Below are 19,884 nucleotides of genomic sequence, written 5' to 3'. Positions count from 1 at the left end.
CACATGGGAGGTCTGCAGTTCAAACCCCAGGCCTCCTTGACCTGTGTGGAGCTGGCCCATGCACAGTGCTGATGTGTGCAAGGAGTGCTATGCCACACAGGGGTGTCCCCACATAGGGGAGCCCCATGCGCAAGGAGTGCACCCCATAAGGAGAGCCACCCAGTACCAAAGAAAGTGCAGCCTGCCTAAGAATGGTACCGCCCACACGGAGAAATGACACAAGATGACGCAGCAAAAAGAAACACAGATTCCCATGCCGCTGACAACAACAGAAGCAGACAGAGAAGACACAGCAAATAGACACAGAGAACAGATAATTTGGTTGGGGGTGGAGGGGAGAGAAATAAATAAATAAATCTTTAAGGAAAAAAAGAGAGAGAGAAATTGTAATCAAGAGAGTAAAAAGATAGATGAAAGATATGACATTTGAAAACCAAATGGTGGAAGTAAATGTTTTTATAGTTATATCTTTGAATGTGAATGGGTTAAATTCCCCAATGAGAAGATATAGGCTGACAGAATGGATAAAAAGTATGAATCATCCATATGCTGCCTACAAGAGACATACCTTAGAACCAGAGATACAAATGAGCTGAAAGTGAAAGGTTGGAAAAAGATACTCCATACAAATAGTAGCCTAAAAAGAGCAGGGGTCGCTATACTAATATTGAACAAACAGACTTTAAATGCAAAAAAATATGAGGTACAGAAGGCTGTTATATATTAATAAAAGGGACAATCCACCAGGAAGAAATTACAGTCATAAATTTCTATGCACCTAACCAGGGTGCCCCAAAATACATGATGCAAACTCTGGCAAAACTGAAGGGAGAAATAGACATCTCTATGATCATTACTGGAGAATTAAACACACCACTCACACCATTAGATAGAACAACTAGACAGAAGATCAATAAGGAAACACAGAATTTGAATAAAATGATAAATGAGCTAGATGTTAAAGAACATTGCACCCATACTCTGTAGATATACGTTCTTCTCAAGTGCTCATGGATCTTTCTCCAGAATAGATGGAAGATGAATAAAGATTTGCCACATGACCCAGTGGTATACCACTACTGGGTTTATACCAAGAAGAATCGAGAGCAGTGAGATGATCAGAAATCTGCACACTGATGTTCATAGTGGCATTATTCACGATTGCCAAAGTTGGAAACAACCCAGGTGTCCATCAACAGATGAATGGATAAACAAATTGTGATGTATTCACACAATCGAATATTATGCAGCTGTAAGAAGAAATGAAGTCATAAAGCATGTAACATGGATGAACCTGAAGGACATTATGTTGAGTGAAGCAAGCCAGACAAAAAAGGACAAATACTGTATGACTGCTCTACAATGAACTAAATATATTGTTTAATTTCATGGGGCTAATAACTTGAATATGGGTCACAAGAAAATAGGATTGAGGTTAGACAATGAAAAGCTGATGGTTAACTTTTGCAGAACTGGAAAAAATTATGTGCTAATCTTTGGAATTGAATAGAAAAGATGAAAGCCTAACATAATGTTTGTAACTAGTAGTAGTATTATGTAGGTATGAAAGTGGTTTAAAGAGAAAATTCTAAGGTAATGAATGTTACTAAAAGGAATGCTAAAAATTATAACATAGGAATGCATAGAATAGTAAAACCATAAGTGAAATATGAATATGAGTAAAATTTTATGTATAAGACTTTCTTTTAAATGAACAAACATATGTTAATACTATAAGATGTTAATTCAGATAAAAAATCATTATGCTGTGAAAGAAACCAGACACGAAGTACTACAAATTGTATAATTCTATTTATCTAAAATGTAAATATAAATCAATTCACAAATTTGACATTAGTTTAGTAGTTATGTAGGACAGGAGAAGGACTGCTAAGTTGTGTGGAGTTTTCTTTTTGGAGTAATAAAATCGTTCTAAAATCTTTTGTGGTGATTGCACTACATGGTGATTTTACTAAAAACCATTGATTATTCACTTTGGGTAGAAAATATGGTATGTGAATATATCTCAATAAAAATGCTTAATAAATAAATAATTGCATAAGAATAACCATAAATAACAGTTATGTACAGCAGTGGAAGCATAGAGAGATTGAGAGGTGACAAATTTTCTTGTTAGTTTTCTTTGTTGTGGTGGTGGTTTATTATTATTATTGAAATAATGAAAATGCTGACAGAAGTGATGAATGTGCAACAATGTGATTATACCAAATACCCTTGATTGTACACTTTGGATGAATTGCATGCTTTATTAATATGTATCAATAAAATTGATTTGTTTTAAAAAAGCAAATAGCAGAAAAAGTATAAATGTGTGAACTTTTTCTTTTTTTTTTTGGTAAAGAGTTCATAGATTTGGTAAAGAGTTCACAGATTTACTCTCTAAATTTGAAATGCATTAATTATAATAATAAAAGTGATTGGATTTTCTTAATATTTTTTAACGCTTTTTCAGAAACTCTTAACTTTGGTTACAAAGAACAATTTTTTGAAGTCATACAATTTCTTTAATTTCATTATATATACCTATTTTCTTCAAAAGTATACTTAATACTTTTATATTTAAATGCTATATCTAGCATAATCACACACCTGCCTTACCTGCCAAATTATTTCTCTCTCTTCCCATCCACATGTATATACATGTTTAAAACCAGATTCGCTGTAGTTAACAATGTTTAGTTCTAAAATAGCGGGATTGAGACAACATTTTTGTTATTTATTTTCTTTGAATTTTTTAGATTTGCTCAGTTTTTATAATATACGTTTTGTTTTTACAAAAACAATAAGACTATTATCTTTTAATGATAAATACTGTTCTAAAAAATAAAATATAAAAAATACATATACATTGGGAAGTGGACTTGGCCCAGTGGTTAGGGCATCCGTCTACCACATGGGAGGTCCGCAGTTCAAACCCTGGGCCTCCTTGACCCATTTGGAGCTGGCCCATGAGCAGTGCTACTGCGCACAAGGAGTGCCATGCCACGCAGGGGTGTCCCCCATGTAGGGGAGCCCCACACTCAAGCCCAGAGCCAAAGAAAGTGTAGCCTGTTTACGAATGGCGCCGCCCACACAGAGAAATGACACAACAAGATGACGCAGCAAGAAGAAACACAGATTCCCGTGCCGCTGATAACAACAGAAGTGGACAAAGAAGACACAGCAAATAGACACAGAGAAGAGACAACCAGGACGGGGAGGGGAAGGGGCAGGGGAGAGAAATAAATAAATAAATAATTCTTTTTAAAAAAATACATATTCATTTAACTAAAATACTAAAAGGTGTAGCCTGGGAAATTATTTGCACAGATAAAAGGAATTTTGAATACAGATGTGTGGCAGAAAATTGGCATAAAAAGAGAAACAAATCCTCACCATTAACAGAAAAAAGGAAGATAATTGACAAACCTAAGAACTGCAAATAGTCCAACAACTGTTTAAAGAGCAAACGTCGTCTTTTTCATCTCAATTCGTCTCTGAAAAGTAACTGTTCTACTTGAGAGTAAAATTGTGTATTGGAAATTCTACTGGTCGTTGGATAAAGAGTTCCTATCTTTACAAGTTTATCCATTATTTACTCAATGAATAGATTTATCAATTAGCTGTGCAACTGATAGGTCCAGAAGCATTGTGCTTTGAGATGTGGCAAAACTTAATTATAGCACAGGCCATTAGAAACAGTTAGGAAAAAATGCTATGGATTAAATAATACTAGACTACCTTGAAACTTAACTATTATGAAACCATCAGCATTAATTTTTAGCAATGCACAAGCAGCAGAATTGTTCAGATTTAGGTTCCCATTGCTGCAAAATTGTCTCCCAAGTTTTGTAATCCTCTTGTTTTGCAAATTACTGTGGCATTTTTGGGTTGTTTCTGATGATAAAGTCATGATAAAAGATGCACAGCAAAGCACATTCTCTGTAGGCCATTCTAAGTCAGTATGACTCAAACACCTGAAAAAGTTGCTCTATGAGAAACTTAATTTGTCTTTAAAATATCCTCTGATTAAAAAAAAGAAGTCTGCATGGCAGAAAAGCATACGGCTTGTCTTTCTCTGTTAAAGATGCTATGAGATAACAACATGCTTCTTTTTTTACTGGGATTCTATAAACACTGGTTTTATTTAACCCCAGAAGTAGTACATATCTTGGTTACTTACTATTCCAGTATATATGTATATATTCGATATATATATTGAATATCTCTAAATGCTGTGAATAGCTGCCCTGGGAAAGGAGAGGTGGAGTTCTGTAGAGTACAGCTCTCTTTAAGGAGGTAATGTTCATTGAACGGGAAACTAAATCTACACCAACTTCTACAAGGCCAAGGCAGGTTTGAGTTATCCAATCATGCTTGCTATTAAATGTTACCCTCAGCATAATGTTTTATGATTAATTCCTCCTTAGATAACAAGGCTACAAATTGTCAAGGTTTTAACCAAATTAAGCCTAGATTAGGAAATAGCAATATTTATCAGGTTTCCCTGGTACAGAAGTTAGTAATCAGCCAGTTTCTCACACAAATATATGAGGAAAACATTAAGGTTTTTCTCAAAAGTTTCATCTTTTAACTGTGGCAGGACTGGTCAACTTGGTTTGTACCACATCCAACTGCAACTATTACCATATTTTATCTAGGTTCTTGGCTATGCTGCAGAAATGAATTTCAAGAGCATGTCAGGTGAGTTAGGCCAGTAATTTATTCAGATAGGCAGGGAAGAGAAATGAGAGAAAATAACAGAGCAGGGGTCCCAGGTAGAGAGGAAGGGGGTGAAAAGGGATGAAGAGGTATGATTTACAAGCTACAATTGCCCATTATAGATTATAAATGCCCAGGTTTACTTGCATGGCCACATGGCAGAGGATAAATGGTGAGAGTAGCACACAGAGGGCAGAAACAGGTCGAGGCAAGACAGCAGGGCAAGAGCCTGGGCTCAGGCCTGTGCCTGGCTTTTAAACTGTTAATTATTCCACCCCTTTGCTAATGGCAGGGGAGGGGGTTCCAGCTGTCTGCTCTTTTGATTGATTACCCCATCCATCAATCCCCTAGTGAGGATCCAATGACAAAGTTCCTAGGGAACATCTGGGGCTTTTCCTTGCTCCCAGCAAGAAGTCTTTGTTCTGGATAGCAGAATCTTGGGGATGGGGGTCTCTAGCAGCCATCTTGGGGGTTACCGATGTCCACATGGATGCTTTACCAGGTTCCAGATTCGCCTATTAATTCCCTATCTAGTCTGCTTCACAACTATATGAGTTATCATAAATAACTGCTTTTATGGCAATCTTTGAGGAAGTTCAGGGCGTTCAGGAAAGGGTGAGGGGTTGAAAATATTATTTTAGATTATCGGTTTATTGTATCTCTATACCTATAGCTTCCAGTCTCTGAAAAATGCCTTGCTACATTATTTATGTAGAAGGGTTAGAATTCAGAAATTTGGCCATATAAATAGATGAAGTATTTTGTTTGGCAGCCTTCTTCATCTCTACATATATCTTATTTTCCATACTTAATAGGCTACCCCATAGTGTTAGTTCTAATCTTAAAACGTTACTTTATATCAATTCTACATTTTAATCTTCACTTCTACTTTCCTAAACCATACCTCATTTTTTGTTTTGATTATTCTATACCTTCTAACACATTTGTTTCCCACATTAGTTAAATTATATTATAAAACTCAAAACTTGCCATTTCCTTATTTAAAATTTCAATGAGTTCTCATTTATTTTAATATAGACTCCAGATCAAATATTCAAATATTAATAGATGATTATTTTAAAAACAAAAACCCATGCAATCTCCATTTAACAAATAAGAAACTGAGTTCAGAGAGGAAAAAAATTTGTCCACAGTTAGAGCTTGTAAGTAGTTCTCCCATCAAAATTAATTTATTAAATTAAAAGTTGATGAGAAACACTCTAGATGAAAGCATTGGTTGAATAGAAAGTACATTTTTATATAATTATTTCTATTTTTTTTTAGAAATTTCCACTATAATCTTCTTATTAATGTCATAAAAAAACTAAAACAATCACAACTGTGAAAATCGTTTCACACATTTCTGCCTATATTTGAAAATGAAAATATAAATCATCACTTAAGAAATCATGAATGATTCAGAAAAATTATGTTGAGACTTCAAGGATAAAAAAAAATAGGTATTGGTTATCATATCTGCTATTTGAAGTGCTGTCACAGCTATTTCTTCTTTCTACTGCTGTTCCCTTGTTCCTATATTTTCAGGTCTACAGATTAATAGGCCATACCAGTCTCCCCTAAATTTCTTTCACAGACATGACTGTCGTCTTTCAGCTGAACAAGGCCAGCTCCCTTTTGGATGACAGCAACCTGACTGCTTCTTCCTAAACTGCATAATCAGGAGTCAATTTAACTTAACCTTCTCTGATCAAAGATAGACCCTGGGAGGATTTTGGGTGCCCTTTGAGGAAGTTTAAGTAAATGGCCAGTCAATTATCAGGTCTTCAGAAATGAAATGATTAGATTTAGCCTGGGAGAAAAGTAATGTTAAATCCAAAGGGAAAGAATCCATCTTCCTCTTTCAGTTTCGTTTGACTGTTAGAAAGTCTTCATAAACTGATTAATCATAAATTATTAATGTCAGTAGGGCTGAGATACATTCTATCTCCTTTTATTGAAATATGTCTCTCAGGCATCCTGGCGATAGGTTTGATGATATTTGCATAATTGCGCTGGCACCTTGCTTCCAAGCTAACTTACTGTAGCGTTGACAGAGCAGTTCATGGTCTCATGATATATTTGCACTTGGCATAATCATGATGGTCTGATCAGTACTTTTGGCTGGGAAGAGTATAAATAAATCATTTTTTAAGTTATGATTTTTTCATTTGATTAATGCATATGTCTAGTGATAAATAGTTTGTGGCAAAAATAGTGTTTCTCTACTTGGAATAACTACAGACTGGACACAGACCTGCTGAATGATTAAGAGGGTTGGAATATGACATTTCTGGGAATTGCTGGATTTCTTCTATAACCTGGACCCTTGGGTGTAGCTGCAAATACTTCCTGTAGTATTGGTCCCTTTCAGTATCCAGAATAATTTTACATAGCTCAATGTTTAGTAAGTGATGTTTAATCAATAGAGACTAAACAGAACTATCACATGGTCCCAGCTGAAACATTATTATTGGGTTTTTATGGTAGCCTTGATTGAATGAAAAGTAAGAGACAAGTTTTCGTTGGGTCACCATAACCTAAAATTCTGGCTTTAGACTGGATTTTCCTCAACCTGGTGGAATTTCAGGGGAAGTCTAACATTGAGTAACCAGAACATTAAATATCTGCTTTTTAATGAACCTCAAATAAAAGCAGGCTTAAAGGATCCACAAAATCTCTACTGATATTTCTAAATCATTTTCTAAAATGATTTAAATAAAATATAATTGCAATAAAGTGGGAGACTTAAAGTTTTACTTTGCTTTTTGAATACCTAATTAATGTGGAATGTCATAATATTTCATAAATAAGGAAAGGTTAATTGCTAAGATTGCATAGTTTGTTATTGGAAGGCCTGGAACCAGAGATCAGGCAACTTCGGTTCTTCCATACATATTAGAAGCAAATGTTCTTTGATTAACCCCCATAATGCCAACGGTTCAGTGATTTAAACAAAATATGGCATGGACCAGTTTGTTATTTACTGAGCCACCTCCTTTCCTTTCCAGCACTGAGGTAGACTATGTTTCTGGTTGAAGAGATTCTGGAAGAGTACTTCAAGGTCCGAGGGCATGATGAAGTTCTTTGTTAAAGAAGACTAAGCTTCCATCTGTTAAATTCCTGGGATTATTTCATGGAACAGAGCCACATCCTTCCCCCAAACCTGCACTCCTCTAAAGTCATTATACCACTAATATTTTGGAGTTTGTGTGTTCTAGGTCTAGTGTTATTTACCCTAAGTCATTCACAAAATCAAACTGGATTACTGAAACAATTTGGCAAACATGAAGTAAACTGAGACTTTATTGGGGCCTGATAATGTTAGTACTAGAAACTGAATATCAACAGGAATTCTGTTGCAGAATTGAAAGAAATTCAGGGCATTCCTCTTGAGAGCAAAACAGTTCAAGTTAATTGTCTATCATTTCTTTAACATTTCTTCACCCCACAGTATCTTTTGAGCCTCTGCTAATGATGCTTTGGGAACCACCATTTCATGGTCTTCACTTCTATAAAGGTCAAGAGTTGTCCCTATCTTGGGAATTCTAATGACCAATTCTCTGATTTGATTGTACATGAACTGTCAGCAGCCTTTGGCTCATTTGATTATCCTCCCCGTCATAAAACACTTTATTGTCTTGGCTTCTGAATTATCATTCTCCTGGTTTTTCTTTGACCCTACTGGAGGCTGTTATTTGTTTCCCTTACAAAGTTCTCTTCCTTCAGTGGTCACCTGAAGCCAGCCATCCCAGCTTGTGAACAATGATTTTTAAATTCTAATGTAGTTTGCAAGCTAGTTGATGTCATATTGAAAGCTAGGAATCAGTCGTGGTGGGAATATTTACACCATTGAAATAAAACACTACAAATCAGCCAGTCTACCCCTGAAGATTGGTTATTAAACATTTACTGGCACAATATTGCACACTCTTCCTGATCTCTAAATATTAGAGTACCCCAGTGCCCTGTCCTTGGAACTCTTGGCGCTCCAGCTTTACAACTAACACATTACCAATACAGTTATATTACCTTCAAAATATATTTCAGGTATTACTATATCTTGCTAATGCCACCATATAAATCCAATCCATCTTGCATAAAATACAAGAGGCAGAACTGTACCTTGCATTTATTACTTTTCACAACCTTTAGATACAGCTCTTATAACTCCAAGATACCCTGGTAAATTCCAGTGATATTAAATAAGGTGGGGGAATGTGAGGAAGGGACAGCCTTTTTACGGTGAAATCCATGCAATTTGGCATGTATATGCTTTGAAGCCCACATTAGACTTTCAAGTAAAATGCAAAGTTCAAATTGGGGGGAAATGTTAGCAATTGAGGGAAGAAGTGAACATTGGAGATATAAACTGAGGCTCAGAGATTTCATTCAAAGCTAGAGGACTGGATGAGTTCATTTTGGAGTAAGCAGAGAAATAAAGAGGGTTCCCATGCACAAACAAGGGATTCCATGATTCGAAACTCATGTCAGTGCCAAAAGAGATAGCACGTAGGCTTTTTATCAGCTTGCTCAGTTGCAGGCAAGAAGGGGAAGGGAAAGTGCAATGTTTAAAAGCTATTAACAGTGAAACTGTAAAAAATGGAGTCAGAATCTCTGTTCTGGTTCCCAATACTAAATATTTCTGACAAAATTTAGGCCAAGCAATATGTAACATCAAAAAGAACCTCTATAGGCAGTGGAATTGGCACAGTGGTTAGGGCAGCCGTCTACCATATGGGAGGTCCACGGTTCAAACCCCGGGCCTCCTCGACCCATGTGGAGCTGGCCCATGCGCAGTGCTGATGCGCACAAGGAGTGCTGTGCCACACAGGGGTGTACCCCACGTAGAGGAGCCCCACAGGCAAGGAGTGCGCCCCGTAAGGAGAGCCACCCAGCGCGAAAGAAAGTGCAGCCTGCCCCGGAATGGTGCCGCACACACGGAGAGCTGACACAACAAGATGACGCAACAAAAAGAAACACAGATTCCCGTGCCGCTGACAACAACAGAAGCAGACAAAGAAGATGCAGCAAATAGACACAGAGAACCAGACAACCGGGGTGGGGGGAGGGGAGAGAAATAAATAAATAAATAAATCTTTAAAAAAAAAAACAACCTCTATATGCCTCAGTATTTATTAGCTCCATGTCACTGATTTTGCATCCCTGCTCAGGGCCCACATGTTTACAAGATGACTGCAGTGGTCCCAAATCATGCTAATGTTTGATGAAAGTTCTCATCAGGGCAGTGCCAGAAAATATCCATTGCATTTCAGTGGGGTTTTGAGCATCCTTGAACCAATTTCTAAGGCTAGAAGTCAGTAAAGTACTGTTTGGCTTATGCTTAGTCACATGCTCCATCCCTGACTATGATGGAGCTCCACCCAAAGTATATTGTTTGTGGAGTGGGAGGGGTGGTGATAGCTCACAAGATAGTGGAGTACTATCACCAAGACAAGAGAAAAATGGATCCTAGGATGCAAAATCAACAGAGATTTAAAAGCTCCAATCTTATAGAAAAACAAATTCCTTTAATTCTACATGCCTTTCAATTAACCATCTACATTTTGTGATGTCATTTTAGCCAAACTTATTATCTTCTGAAAAATGTTATTATATATGCCATTTTTCTTACTCTTGCTATTCATAATTCAACCAACTCAATCTAACATCTTTCCTCACCCCTCCTTGGAAACTGTTTTTAGAAAGGTCATCATTAGTCTCCAAGTGGCCAGATTTATACTCTGTCCTTATCTTATGTGAAATCTCATCAACATTGTGATTCACTACATTCTTCCTGAAACACTCGCTCAACTTCTTTGAAAATGCTTTCCTATTTTGTATTTTTCCTGTCTCCTTGTCCCCTACTTCTTACTTTCTCTGTTGGCTTCTTCTCATTTATCTGACCTGTTGATTTCCTTCAGGACTCCTTACCAGGCTTCCTTCTCCTCTTCCTCTATTTACCTCTCTAGATGAGTTTTTCATATTACAAGGTTTTAAATAACTTGTCATATGTTAATAACTTTCAAATATTTACCTGCAGCCCAAATATTTCCTTGATATCCCAAATCAAGTATTTAATTTTAATTACTTGACTCCTTCACTTACATGCCTATCTGACTTAACATGTCTCCACTCAGTTCTTTTACTCAAAAGTCTAACACTCAATCCTGATGCTTCCTTTATTTAAAAAAAACATCCAATCCACAGGTCAGTCTGGCAGTTTGTACCTCTAAATTATAATTCAGATCTTTCTGTCTTTTCATCTCTGCTGCTAACATCTTTGTCCTAGCACCACATTGTTTACTTGGATTACTGCAAGAGATTCTTAACCGGTATTCCAAATGTTACTCTTTCTTGCTCTACTCCATTCATTTTAAAAATTACACTTAGTCATGTGTTTGTTTGATTGTTTTGTAATTAAAATCCTTTAATGGCTATACATTATACTTAATAAACAAATCAACTTCTCTAACAAAGACTGTGTCTGGCCTTGGCCTAATTATCATACTGTATCTCCTGTACTTCAACTTTTTTTTCCTTCTTTTTTCTACTGTAACACCAACCCCTTCTGCCTCTGCATTTTTCATCATTCTTTTGCCTCATTGATTTTTCCATGAGTTTTTCCATAAATGGTTGACTCCTCATTCTTTAAGTCTCATCTTGAATGCCATCTTTTTAGGAAGGCTTTCTTTGTCCAACCTGTCTGAAAATTATTCTCCAACATAATTCCTGATCTTTAAACAATGCTTACATATTTTATCCCTTCTTATTAATCATGACCACATATTGTTATTTAATTGAACAGTTTATCTGTTTGATTTTTGCCCCTCTTCTGGTTACTGAGGGCATATATGGTATTTGTCTTATTCTCTGCTTTTTACGCAGGCTATGAAAAGTGTTAGCACATTGTTGGGCTAACTATGTATGTAATAATTTTTATGAAATATAACCAGGAACATGCCCTCAAAATTATATATAATACTGTAAGGTATCAGTGCCAACTGAATGATAATATTAGTAGAGGTTATGAGAAGTCCAATTGAGAAAATCTCTAATGGAAGAGACTGAGTGTAAGGCAGACTTAAGTTCACTTTAGGAAAATTGAATAGTATATTCCATTTAGGAAGAATGTGTTCTGATAAGCAAAAACCTGCCAGTTTGGAATCATGGCTAAAAGACCAGGTCTTAAGGGCCAGATCTAGAAGTATTTAATTTTCCCATGTCAGCAGTGATGGAAGTGTCTCTTGTAATCTGTTGCCATATATTACACAGGTGTTTTTGTTGTTGTTGTTGTTTACTTAAAAATGCAGCTGAAATGCTTTGATAATTTACGTGTGACTGAGCCAAGTTACTTATCACTCTGGTCTCTTTTTCTTCCAATCTGAAATGAGAATTATAATATCTATTCTTCCCTAACTCAAGGATCAAATGAACTTTGTTTATTGACTCTTCCAGATACAAATATCTACCTAGAGTAAGGCACCCTCATGGAGTTTACATCCTAATCAGGGCAGACACAGATGAGCAAAAGATAAAATGAGAATTTATAGTGTTTATTATACAAAATGGTGATAAATGCTAAGGAGACATATAAATTAAGGGAGGGAAAGAGAGAATGGGAAGATATCAATGAAAAGGTGAGGAAGGAGTAATGACTGAAAGGAGGTGAAAGGAAAAGCCAGGAGGATATCTGGTGGAAGAGTTAGAAGAAAGGCAAGCAAGTGTAAAACTCTGCCTAACGCATGTGAGGAAAACAAGGAGATCAGAGTTGGAGAAAATTGAGTGGGATAGATATAAGAAAGTGGGTAAGGGGACAGATCAGCTATGGCCATGTAGAAATTTGTAAGGTCTTTACTGTCTTGCTTATTGTTCTATAATGCAGAGGTCAGGCATGATCTAACTTATTTTTAAACAAGATCTCAGCAGCAAAGGTACAACTAAACTGGTGGTTAACAACACTGGAAGCTGGGAAATCTATTTTATAATGATACCTGTTATAATGGCAGCTCTGAACAGTATGGGTATGGTAGAGATGGTAAAATATCATCAGATTCTGGACTTTTTCAAGTTAATTTTTAATATAGAACCTAAATTTGTAACCTGCTGGGTAATCTACTAACTACATTACAAATTTAGAAGAATAGACTGATACTATTGAAATTCTATATTATAGCATGGAATAACTACGATAGAAACTTCTAATTTTATATGTCATTTTGACATTTCTGTTTCATTAAGGCTTTTTTTGTTTGTATAATAGCTCCACTTACACCTACATCTGATCTTCACATAGTACAGAGTATTAGCTATTTAAATAACCTAGAATGGGTAGCTATGGCTTGTGTTTAATGATTCTTGGGCAGTCTAATTGACACTATTTTAAATCAGGTAAATCATCACAGGGTCATTTGCAAGCATTAAATTTAATTTTCTTGTAATGCAAAAGGAAAATTGGTTTTTAAAAAACTCAATGGGGAGCAGCAAGATGGTATCAGTTTAAGGGAACACTCATTAGGTCTCTAACAAAAAATGCCTGAGAAGGGGCAAGATCTTGTCTGAGTGAGCTGTTCTGGGAACCCACAGAGCAGGAGGTTTCAGACCATTGACTTGGAAGGACCTGGACAAAGAGTCAAAAAGACCAAGGGAAAACCATGAGTTTCTCACCCTTGTGGCTGGAAACAGCAGGTGGCTAAACCCCATCCTCAAGGCAAAAAGCCATTGCAAATCCCCTGCCTCCCACCAGCTACTAAGCAGGAGGGAGGTTCTCTGGGAGTAAGAGGGTTCTGGCAAAGGGTGGAGAGGGGTTTCCATTCTGTGAGTTTTGTTACCTGGACCCCCTTTGAACTTTAGGGGACATACCTGCTGGCAAGAGGTAGCCCCGGGAAGAGGGTAGAGGCATATCTGCTTAGGCAGCCTGGTTTACCTAGCGGATGTGGAGGAGAGGAACTTGGGCTAGGAGAGCAGAGTCAGGCAATTGACTAGTTCAGTCTTGTAAACTATCAAAATTTCAACTCCCTTAAGGCAGGTAGGCAGTAGGAAGTGCTTAATAACCTTCTAAGGGGCTATTTAGGGTCCCTTGTGAGTAGGGGGAGGTCTGGAAGAGGGTTGAAAGTTATTTCTCTGTGGTGAGTTCAGATACGAGGGTGCCATTTGAATTTCAGAAAGGAACTCAACTGGACCAGGAGAGGTGAAGGGAGATCTGATTACACCGGTTATAGTGTCCTGCTACTGTGGGAGAGAAAGCAGTAAAAATAGAAAGGGGGCAGGGACAGATAGCTCCTAATCAGTAGGAATCTACCCAACTCTGAAGAGTCAAACCTGCCCTAGGCAAAATGACTGAATAGCTATCTAGCTAACAGACCCAATGAGAAAGTTTAGATTAGTGGAGGAGTCTTTGCTTTGAATATAAAAGTTTCTTGGCTCAATTCGCAGCTGTCCTTAGAGTGGTTATCCAATCCATCCGGTTATCAACCATCTACCTGATTCTTTAGGACAGGGAACACATAGATATTATTTTTATATTAGTTTCTCTTGGGTCTCTTACTTTTCTTAAAAGATGTACCTTTTTAAAATTTAACTAGTTTTCTCGCTAAAACACAATTCAAAACCTCCAGAGGGCAGGCTGCAGGGTAATTGATGAATAAGGGCAGCTTGAGATACCCCTCAGGGGCCTAAGAGGGAAGCCTGTTTTTCCTAACTTTTTGTTTCATCGCTTGCTTGAGTGTTTGCTTTTGTTCCTTTTTTCCCCCTCTTTCTCCCTCACTCCCATTTTTGTTTTTGTTGTTAATTATGTGCTGCTGGCTTGTTTCTTGTTTGCAGTGTTTCTCCCCTCCTTTGTTTCCCCCTTTTTTTTTTTGTATACCAATTTTGTCTACCTATACTATTTTTTCCTTCCTTCATCTTACCTTCTTTTTTCTATTTTCCTTGTTACATTCCACCTTTCTTTGTTTAGTCTTCAAGTTTTCTTGTTTTTATTTCTATCTCCTCTATTCTGTTTTCTTTCTTTTTTAATTTTTTTTTCTTATTTTTCCTTTCTTTATTCTTTCCCTCTTTTCTTATCATTCTGGCCTTTTAATTAATTCTAGATACTTTTCTCTATTTGGTTTTTCATTTCATTGTTTGTACTCAACATTTTTTACTCTCATTCCACTTCTAACATAAATTAATTATTCATATTCCTAGATCTTATATGGTTCCTCTTATACTTTTCACTATTAATAATATTATTATCTTTTTTCTCTTCTTACCTCCTTCTATTTTCTGTCCCTAATCTTTCACTTTCAAGGGGACATACACAAGAGAATGGCAATAGAATAAGAGAAACAAAATGTCAAAGAGAAAAGTTACCATGCACACAAAAACAGCAGCTTAAAAAACCCTAGAGCAGAGAGAGAAACTAATCAAATGAATAAACCCATCAAGATAGAGATACCTAAACAACAACAAAAATTTATAAACCATATTAAGAAAGAGGAAGACATGATCCAGTCCAGTGAACAAACTAAAAACCAGGAGGAGATGTAGAACACAGAACAACTAATCAGAATTGTCCAAACAAATATCATGAACTAACTTAATGAAGTGAAGTAAGAGCTTAAGGATATTAAAAAGTCACTGGGAGAATATACTGAAGAAATAGAAAACTTACATAAAAAGATAATGGATTTGATGATGATAAAAGGCTCAATCCAAGAAATCAAAAATACACTCCTAGCAAATAACATCAGATTTGAACAGGCAGAGGAAAGAATTAGTGATGTGAAAGACAGTACATCAGAAATCAAACAGATAGTAGAACAGATAAATAAAGAGATAGAAAAAATTCAACAGGGAGTTAGGGATTGGAATGACAACACAAATGCACAAACATAAGCATTTTAGGCATCCCAGAGGGAGAAGAGAAGGGAAGGGGGACAGAAGGAATACTGGAGGAAATAATCACTAAAAACTTCCCAGGAAAGACAGTGCTTCCCAAATAGTATAAATCCCAATAGGCCTACTCCAAGAAATATACTTGTCATATTGTCCAGTGCTCAAGACAAAGAGAGAATAATGAAAGCAACAAGAGAAAAGAGAACCATCACATACAAGGGGAGCTTAGTAAGATGAAGTTCTGCTCTCTCATCTGAAACCATGGAGGCAAGAAGACAGTGATCTGACATAGTAAAGTTGTTAAAAGAAAAAAACTTCCAGCCAAGAATTTTCTATCCAGCAAAGCTGGCATTCAAAAATGATGGATAATTCAAAATATCACAGAAAACCTGTCCTTGAAGAAATACTAAAGGGAGTGCTGCAAGATGAAAGGAAAAAACAGGAGAGAGTTAGAAAATAGTGTAAGAAGGAAAAGAGAAATGAAAACAACATATGACATACATAAAACCAAAGAAAATATGGTCAATGTAAGTAATTCTTTGACAGTAGTAAGACTGAAAATTAATGGATTAAACTCAACAGTCAAGAGGTGCAGACTGGCAAAATGGATAAGGAACTATGACCCATCTATATGCTGTCTACAAAAAAAAAAACACCTTAGACACAGGGATTCAAGGGGGCTGAAAATGAATGTCTGGAAAACAATTTTTACAAGCAAACAACAACTAAAAAAGGGCAGGAGTAGTTATACTAATATCAGACAAAATAGACTTTAAATGCAAAACTATTTTATGAGGCAAAGATGGACACTATAGATTACTAAAAGGGATAATCTTTTAAGAAGAAAGAATAATCATAAACATTTATGCACCTAACCAGGGTACCTCAAAATACATGAGACAAATCCTCAACATCACTAGCTATTAGGGAAATGCAAATCAAAGCTAAAATGAGATAATATCTTACCTACTGGTGGCTATTAAAACAACAGAGGAGTACAAGTGTCAGAGAGAATGTGGAGGAATGGGAACACTCATCCACTGCTGGTGGGTATACAGAATGGTCCAGCCATTGTGGAGGACAGCTTGACAGTTCCTCAAAAAACTAACTGTAGATCTGCCATATGATCCAGAAATTCCACTGCTGGGTATATACCCAGAAGAATTGAAAACAAGAGCACAAACAGATATAGGCACACCAATATTCATTGTGGCATTATTCAATATTGCCAAAAGTTGGAATCAACCCAAATGTCCATCAACAGATGAATGGATAAACAAAATATGGTATATACATATAATGGAATATTACTCCACTGTAAGAAGGAATACAGTACTAACACATGGGATAAAAAGGATGAATCTTGATCTTATGTTAAGTGAAGCAAGCAAACATCAAAAGACAAATATTACATGACCTCTCTAATATGAATTAAGCAATTCAAGCAGACTCAGAGAGCTGAAGTGTGGAAAATAGGTTTACAGGAAATAGAAAGGGAGAAGGTTGTTAGCCAATGCTCATATGGGCAAAATCTATGATATTTGTGAAGTGAAGGGATATGACAGGGGCGTAGTGATACTTTTAGGTGGGGCAGTGAAAGTTTGATGGGGGTAAGGTAGGGAAGGTGGGCTAGATGATTCATGGAACTGGGGAGAGGGTTGGGGAAGGGACCAGGTGAACACTGAGGATTAATAGATATGTGGTTGAAACTACAATATTGGGATCATTGGTGTGGGGTGTTGGTGATGGAGGATGCACAGGAGGGGTTTCACATGGACATGCATATAAGGTATGTAAATGTATTCAAGTGTCATGGGGCATTGTCATGGTGGGTGGAGATTCACACAACAACTGAGGGAATATTGAATTCCTATCCTGGGAAGCTCTGCTGTGTTCTTCAGTGGGACAGTAACGGTCCCCAATTGCAGGGGCAATGATTGGTGAGAAAGGATGGTCCAATGATAGGCTCTTGATATTGACTGTGATGAGCCTTTGCTCTTAAAATTGCAACTTGGCCTGGTGCTCAGGGTGCCTTGGAGTTGCCTTCTGAGAGCCTCCATGTTGCTCAAGTGTGGCCTCTCTCTGAGGCAAACTCAGCATGTGAATGTGTTGCCTTCCCCCCAGTGTGGGATGTGACTCCTGGTGATGGGCTTCCCTGGCACTGAGGGATTGCTGCCAAGTGTCAACTAGCACTACAGCTGGAAAAAGACCTCGAGTAAAGGAGGGGTTTGGGGGAAATGTGGAGACAAATAATTTTACATGTTTGTAGAGACTTTGAAATGAATCAGAAGGTCATCCCAGAGGTAACACTTATTCATGTCTCAGCAGTCTTATAGACTGTCAAAATGGATACTACCCCAAATGGTGGGGCTTCTGTGGGCTCTGGAGACACCCAGGTCCTATGGTCATGATGGCTTCAGAGTTTGATGGCTTGCAAGTGGGCCCTTCTTTGTACTTCGTGCTCCCAAGTGTGACAGAGTTTGACTCAGTTGTGTCTTTTCTACACATGCCTTTTCTGTCCTTCTATTTGAACTTATAGTTGGTGCAGGAGTTGTTAGGTGTGTGTCCAAGATACTTGAATCTCTGGGCTGTCCATGTGCCAGGAGGGCTCTGAGCCTCCTCAGTGGATTTGCAACACCTATTCTACAGATCACTGAACTCACCCAGGACAACTTACAAGGAGATGAAGATGGACAACCACCATACCAAAGAACTGAAAGAGTCTACAACTGCAAGCAAGAGAGTTCCATCCATCAGCCATACGGGATTAAGGCTCCCTCTCAATTAAAGGTGGAGTGGGCATCACCATCCCAGAATTCTCAGGACTGGGGAATAAAATATGGACTAGAGTAGACTTACTGGTGTCCTACTATGGACTTATTATGATTCTAGTAATGAAGGAAATTGTATCCATGTGATGGTGGCCACTGGAGTTTCTGTGGGTGGGGAGGGAGAAAAGGAGGTGTAATATGGGGCATTTTCAGGACTTGGGAATTGTCCTGAATGACACTGCAATGACAGATACAGGTCATTATATATCCTGCCATAACCTACAGAATTGAATGGAAGAGAGTATGAATCAGAGTGTAGACTATTGTCCATATTTGGTGGCAATACCCCAAATGTGTTCATCATTTACAATGAATGTACCACAGTAATGAAAGGAGTTGTTAATGTGGGGAAGGATGAAGGGTGTGGGGAGTGGGGCGTATGGCAGTCCCTTATATATTTTTGTATAATATTTTATGTAATCTAAGTATCTTTTAAGAAAAATAAAAATGTATTTTAAAAAATAAATAAAATCTCAATGCCCAGTAATGCAGAAACTGAGGTATTTTTGAGCTTTGTTGGTAATCTCTTTTGGTGGTTTTCACAGGGGAAATTCATGATCAACACATTCAATTTAGAGCAAACATAGGCTAACCAATGAAACTTAATGCAGGCAAATAACATTCAGATATATCAAGAAATTTAGATGAGATTTTAGAAGTTAAAAGGATTGCACTGCATACCTGAGAAAGGGACAAAACATAGATTGGATATTTAAACTAATGAAAGAGAATGGTCAGAAGAAGCACAAATTACTACACATGCTCTGGAAAGCTGAGTAATAGTATAAGAAATCATTGTCTACCACTGGGTAGAATACATTCTAGTCTATATGGAAAAATAAAACCAAAAAGAATATTTCCATTAAGTCAAATAGTGTTAATTTTTAAAACAAGTACTTTAAGCTTCTAAATAAAAGAGGTGGTGACAAAAATACATAGCTCATAATGGAAGAAGCAGTGGGAGAACTGTTCACTTGAGGAATTTATGAGCGATCCCCATTAATTAAAATTTTCCTCAATTTTCATCTTTCCTGAATGAGTTATTTCACTCCTGGATAATTTTTAACCCAGAGAAATAAACAACTAATACGTATTTAGTTACTATGGGAAAAAACTGCCTGTGTACATAAATTTCAATGGACATTGCAATGAGGATTTTGGGGTACTTATTGCATGCCAAATCATTAATCATTCCTGTTAGAGATTTCAAAATTGAGTAAGTGAGCATGATACAAGTAATGGAGCATGCTCCGTGTACAGATCTCATTTAAGTAGTTCAGAAAATAGATTTTTTTTTTTTGTCTTTCAGATAGAGAAATAAATTCAGGGATAGTCACTTTATTTCCTACCAGCTTATATTTTCACAGTAATTAACTCTCATGTTAATAATTATTAAATGGAAACATTAAGAACAGCATAGTCAGTTGAAGATCTTAAAGTGAGAACACTGGTTCTCATA

Source organism: Dasypus novemcinctus, chromosome 10 (assembly GCF_030445035.2).
Source record: "Dasypus novemcinctus isolate mDasNov1 chromosome 10, mDasNov1.1.hap2, whole genome shotgun sequence".
In the NCBI taxonomy this organism is placed as follows: domain Eukaryota; kingdom Metazoa; phylum Chordata; class Mammalia; order Cingulata; family Dasypodidae; genus Dasypus; species Dasypus novemcinctus.
This window is presented reverse-complemented; position numbering follows the sequence as displayed.